This window comes from Tupaia chinensis, unplaced genomic scaffold (genome assembly GCF_000334495.1).
Source record: "Tupaia chinensis unplaced genomic scaffold, TupChi_1.0 Scaffold000674_2, whole genome shotgun sequence".
Taxonomy (NCBI): Eukaryota; Metazoa; Chordata; class Mammalia; order Scandentia; family Tupaiidae; genus Tupaia; species Tupaia belangeri.
In genome coordinates this window covers 2,071,432-2,077,674 of record NW_006160198.1, presented here as the reverse complement: position 1 = coordinate 2,077,674, position 6,243 = coordinate 2,071,432, and the positions used below count along the sequence as shown (strand labels likewise).

Below are 6,243 nucleotides of genomic sequence, written 5' to 3'. Positions count from 1 at the left end.
CAGGATAACCTTTATTTTATTAAAAATATTTTCTCAAATTTTATTTATTATTATTATTTTTAATTTTACCAGAGAAAGAGAGAGGGAAAGTGGGAAAGGAATCTGCCAGGTCTGGGACTCAAACAGTAGTCAGCCATGCGCGAGTCCAGTGACCTTACAGCTACACCACTTGCCAGTCCCATAAACTTTATTTTAAACAGAATCTTACAAAAAGTCCTAATAGATAAATCAGGAACACCTGGAGCTGCTCTATGACGTATAAAGGAAGGACTTTCTCCAGGGTCTTCCTTCCTACTGAGCCGCACCCCAAGAAGACTCCTGGAGTCTCCAAGCAGCATTGGAAAACAACCTTAAGTTGACACTTCCTTGTGACAGACACCATCTTTTACACACTTTTGACCACAATATTCCCCCTCTCTCCCACAGACTCCTTAGACTTCTTACCTCTTTTTCAAAGTCAGGAGGAGGACAGCACTTCAACCTTCTCTCCTGCCTTCCCAGTTCTGCTCTTCCCCTCTTGACAGTTACTGGACTTAACTTTTCAGCCGAGGCTGGGTCTCTGCTGTGAGTATTATCTAGTCCTAAATACAGGTCCATTGTATACAGCATCTTAATGTCAAATAACCTCACGCCTGGCTCTGTGGTACAGCTGTAAGGCACTACTCAAGGAATGCTGGTTCCATATGGAAGATTCCAGGTTCGGTTCCCCAGTTACCTGTACACACCAGGCATCCACGCCATTGACTGAAGGGCAGAGGGATAGGGAGAGGTCTACTGCCATGAGACCTCATTCAGAGTGCTTCTCTTTTTCTCTCAAAATAAGCAAAAACTTTAAATAATACTAAAAATGATGTCAGCATTCACTTGATAATGAAGTGATAGAGAAAAAGTAGCTTTCTCACACATTGAAGTGCTTCACATCATTTCTAAGAGTATAGTAGAGGAGATCAGGGGGAAAAAAGTAATGAAGTCATCTGACTTGTGACAGAAAACAAAACAAGGCTGTATAAGAAAGGTTTCTGAACTGAAAGTGTGCGAATTACTAAGCATGTAAGTGCTGTGGGTACTAAAAAAGGGACAGAGCAATATTGGCTGCAGTGATCAATGACTATTTAAAAGAGTAGTTATGACATAAGATGAACCCTGAAGGAGAGATTCGGATAGGATGGATGAAAAGAAAGAGAAGGGTATTCCCAGCAAGCATCTGGCAAACAAAGGTATATTCTCCAGGGAGAAATTTGCACTCTAAGGACAAAATGCTCAAAGGAGTATCAGCTTTACTGAGAAAAACAAACTTCTAAGATGAAATTTAAGTTACACAGCCATGGGGGCTGTGCTCCTGTCCTTCCCATTAGCAACTAGGGAGGACTTCCCTTCCCCAGCACACAGCAATTTGGTCATTGACTCCCTTGAGCTTCCACCTTTTTTTCCAAATCACAGTAGATAAATACCTAGCCTGGTAGTTTTCAAATATAAATAAGCACCAGAATTACCTGAAGCATTTCTTAAAACATAGATAGTTGGGCTCCACCCCTGGAGTTTCTGAATCAAAAACTCTGGGGATTGGGCTTGGGCATTTACATTTCTGACAAGTTTCTAAGTAATGCATTAGTAGGTCTAGGTGTACAATGGCATGGGTCTAGGGACCACATTTTAAGAAAGGCTTCCCTAAACAATGTTAGAGGACATTCATAAGCAAAGAGGGGAAATGGGATTCTACACACCTATATTTTAGCAACAACAATATACAAGAACATCCCCACAATTCAATGGGGAGGGGTTGGTAAACAAAGTAAACTTGAGATGTTCTCTGAGCTTGGGTGGTACAACTCAGTAGAAAATGAAATGTTTGAAATCAGTGAACAACAAATGGTTCACTGGGAGCCTGGCCTTCACAACTGTGTAGCAATTAATAGAAGGAGAATAGTGACATCTAGGCCTCCCCATCTGATATCCTTGAGAACTGATATGGGCACTGAATATGTCTAATTACAATTGGAGGGCTTGATGTCTATGCTGTTTCATTGATGAATCAAGATATAAGATAATAATTGATTGAGCAAGCTCAGGAGTTAGGCTTGACTTTGAAACCCAACAATTTAAATGACAAGTTGTGTGACCTTAACCACATTTCCTAACCTCTTGGTCTTTGTTTCCTTATACCAAACAACAGCAACAAAAAAGTATACAGGATGTAGGTTGCATATCCCTTACTGGAAATAGTTGTAAACAGACAAGTTCCAGATTTCAGGTTTTCGTTTTGTTTTGTTTTAAAATTTCATAATATTTCATAATATTTGCATATACATAATGAAAAATACACTTGAGGATGGGACCCAAGTCTAGCCATGAAAGTTATTTACAATTTATATGTCACTTATGCACACAGCCTGAAAGTAACTGAATGCCATATTCTTGTATTACAGTATTTTGATTAAAGCTTGTCTCTTGAGGTCAGGCATGGAATTTTCTACATGTGGAACCATGTTGGCACTCAAAAAAGTCTAGAATTTGGGCCAGCAGGTGTCATGTTGGAAAAGACAGTGGATTTCCACAGGGCCAACTGAGATCCAAATCCTGGACACGTTGGCTTTCTCTCTCTCTCTCTCTCTCTCTCTCTCTCTCTCTCATGCCCTAAAGCAAATTTTTTAAATATAATAAAAAATTAAATTAAATTAATAATCCTTTTTTAAAAAGTCTAGAATTTTAGAGCATATAAGATATAGGATTTTCGGACCAGCCCATGATGTAATGGCTACGTTGCTGGACTACCATGTATTTGACCACAGTTCGAGTCCCAGACTCAGTGCTTTAAACTCACACTGGGCACATGTGCATGCGTGCCCAAGATCCTGAGAGGAGAATGGAGAAGGGATTGCAGCGTGTTATTACCCCAAGGAGGTGGGGGTGATTTCTCACTTTCTGTCTCTCTTGTCTGTCTCTTTCTGGTGAGCGCATGTATCCTACAGCAAAAACCTCTTCCCCAGCCCCCCCCAAAAAATTAGATTTTTGTATCAGGGATGCTTAACTTGTAACACTTAGCTTGAACAGTTAGGTGAAAACTAAATGAAATATTGTTTAAGTATGTGGCAAAAGTTTGGGTCATAGTACATATAAACATGGCTGACTATAATTATTTATAATAGCATTTACTATAAGGGCTCTCTTTTTGATAAATGTTTTCTGGCTAAACTGTCAACAAATTTTGACAGTCCCAAAAGTAACTTGGGTGTACACATCCCTCTCTGTTCCCCTACTCAGATCTTAACAATGACGGGAGAAAGAAATTGCCCTCCTGCTTATTCTACCTGAGGTCTGATCATGTGTTCCTCTAAAAGCACTCTTCCAGACCCTGCTAATGAAATTACAGAATGTCAGGCAGCAGGCCTCTGCTGTTAAGAACAGGAAACAAGGAAAGGCTGCGAACTCCCAGAGATGTAGTCCTGGTAGGCATTCAAAACCTCCAGTAATCTTAGCTCCCGCTTATCTTGGGCTGGGCCTTTGTTAGGATTTTTTTTTAAAAAGCCAAGCAGTCTTGTGAAAACCAACTTCTCAGTAAACTATATCGGAGCTTCCTGGTTACTCCTGATATGAGAATAACCTTTAAACTATTTCCATTTCTGTTTCATTTCTGATCTTGGCTGGGAACAGGAAACGCATGGGGTACAGCTTTAAACAAAAACAAAGGGACCAAAAGATAAACCAACTTGTCCCAGGGTTCAGAAGAGGTTTATGCTAAGTGTTAGAAGGTTCAGATTTAGGGAATCCTCCCCCACGTTCAGCCATTCCAGAAATTCCTTCTAGGAGAGGGCGGAAATAAAATAAAAGTGAAGGGTTGTACTAAATTGCACAGCACTGCCATCTTCAGGGCCAACAGAGAAAACTTACCAGGGTCAGCCAGATAAACCATTTTCCTACATACTTCATTTAAATATAATCAGATGGTTGAAAATTTGACAGCAGACAGACTAGAATAGATTTTTCTACTGTTTCCAATGTTTGAAAAGTCAGTAGACGCAGCTTTTTTGTGGTGTATGCACATTTAAAAAAATATTTGCTGATTGAAAAGCCATTTACAATAAATAGGAAAGTTTAAATAGCTTATACTGCGTTGCCAAATGATGGGAATAACACAGACACAAACATATTGTTCTGAAAAAAAAATTCCTTAAAAAGAAAAGTATGAATTGAATGATTTAGAAGTGCTGTTTGAACAGATGGTGCGATTAACAACTAGTGTGTTAGCCATCTCAGGAGCTTAACAGAGAAGTAAACAAATGCAAGGGTAAAAATCACTTTATTCCCCCAAAGAGTGTTTAGTTCATTTCATTATGAAAATTTGAAAGTCTGCATTTTGAAAGTTGGGTTATCTCTAGAGGATAATGGGAATAAGGAGTGAAGGAAGTCTTTTGGAGAAAGTCACATCAAGACGAATATCTCTGGTCTAGGATAAGATGGAGACGTTCGTTTAAGGCTGTCATTGTCACCTCAAGTGTGGAAGACGGGAGGGCCAGTGAAGAACACACTGGCCTTGGAGCAAGAGAGCAGGGTTCTTACCCTAGCTGTAGTGCCAGCCGCTGCTGGCCTGGAAGTCATCCTTGCTCTCTCCGGATCTCAGGTTCTTTGTTTGGAAAAGAAGAGTGAGAACCAGATGAGCTGTGCAGCTGTGCCTCAGAACTTTAATGTGCACCTGGGGATCTCATTAAAATGCAAATTCTAACTTAGGGTCTGGGAGTCTGAATCAGTCCAGGTCATGCTGATACTGCTGATACACAGGCCACACATTTACAGGTCATGCTGATACTGCTGATACACAGGCTCCCAACCCTTCTAGTGATTCCATTGTCTTCTGATATGCTAGGGGTTGCTCCGGCAGGATAAAAAGACCAAATGTTTACCATAAGAGGATATATGACTAGGGAATGTTTATGTATACAAGTGAATAAGAAGCATGCCTAATGTTGAATAGATCTTAAAGGCAAATCAAATATTTGTTTATACTGTATCATTAACAGTGGGAACTGACTTTCATGAGCAGCAAGGTGAGGGAAGAGTCCTGGGAATTGTATGCAGAGCTCAAACGTTCACAGATGAAATGAGAGGGATGTTGGCAGATTAAATCATCCACCTACATATACACAATATATTCTAGACTGATCCTGAGATTTATGAGAATTAAAAATTTGTACTTATGAAAGCCACTGGTAAGAGAATAGAAAGACTAGAAGAAAATATTTGTGGGGCCAACAGGAGGCATAGTGGTTAAAGCAATGGACTCCCACATGATTGACCACAATTCAAGTCTTGGACCTGGTAGCTTGAAACATGCTGGACATTTGTTCATGCACGCCTAAAAGGAGGAGGAGGGATTATGGCATGGCAATCCCCCTCACGGGTGATTTCTTACTTTCGGTCTCTCTGTCTATCCAGTGAGCACACACCCTATAGTAAAAATCTCTCTCAAAAAATAAATTTACAAAGCACATACCTAACAAAGGACTTATATGAAAGTATTCTTGAAATTCAACAGTAAGAAATACCTCCATTTAAAAATGGGCAAAAGAACTAAGCAGGTACTTAATCAAAAGAGAGATAGGGGTTGCAAATAAAAGATGCTGAACATCATTAGCCACTAGGGAAATTCAGATTAAAACCATGAAGAGATACCACCACACACCTATTACAATAATTAGATTAAAAATATGAATAATACCAAGTGCTGGCAAGGACATGGGCAAATTGGATCTGTCATGTTTTGTTGGTAGGAATGTAAAATTATGAAATACTCTTTCAAAGACAAAGCTAAAATGGTGAAAGCAAGTCAATGGTGGCAGGAAGAAGGAAGTGAGTACAAAGAGTGGCACGAGAGGCTTCTGGTGGGAGATTAACTCTTCAGCATCTTGATCGTGGTAGTTATATCAGTGAATACATATGTTAAAACTCATTGGCAAGACTAGCAGTTGGCATAATGGCTATGTTGCTAGGCTCCCATGTAGTCAACCGCAATTCAAGTCCTGGACCTGGTGGCTTAAGCTCATGCCGGGTGCGTGTGCATGCGTGCCCAAGATCCCAAGAGGAGAATGGAGAAGAAGGGATTGCAGCATGGTCATCCCCCTGGGGGGTGATTTCTCACTTCTGTCTCTATGTCTCGCTCTGTCTTTCTGGTAAGCACACACACCCTATAGCAAAAACCTCACCGAAAAAAAAAAAAAAAAAAAAAAAAAACAATAAAAAAAAAAGGTA

General features: G+C 40.0%; 1 long non-coding RNA gene across 1 annotated transcript in view; it reads right to left on the bottom strand.

The window, feature by feature from the left end:
- LOC106736178 (uncharacterized) overlaps window positions 1-6,243 on the bottom strand; it is a 20,376-nt gene that overhangs the window by 11,212 nt on the left and 2,921 nt on the right. The window contains exons 2-3 of the long non-coding RNA XR_001371270.1: window positions 5,674-5,677; window positions 378-382 (exon numbers count right to left, since the gene is read on the bottom strand). This is a non-coding gene — a long non-coding RNA (uncharacterized LOC106736178). The remainder of the gene's footprint in view (window positions 1-377; window positions 383-5,673; window positions 5,678-6,243) is intronic.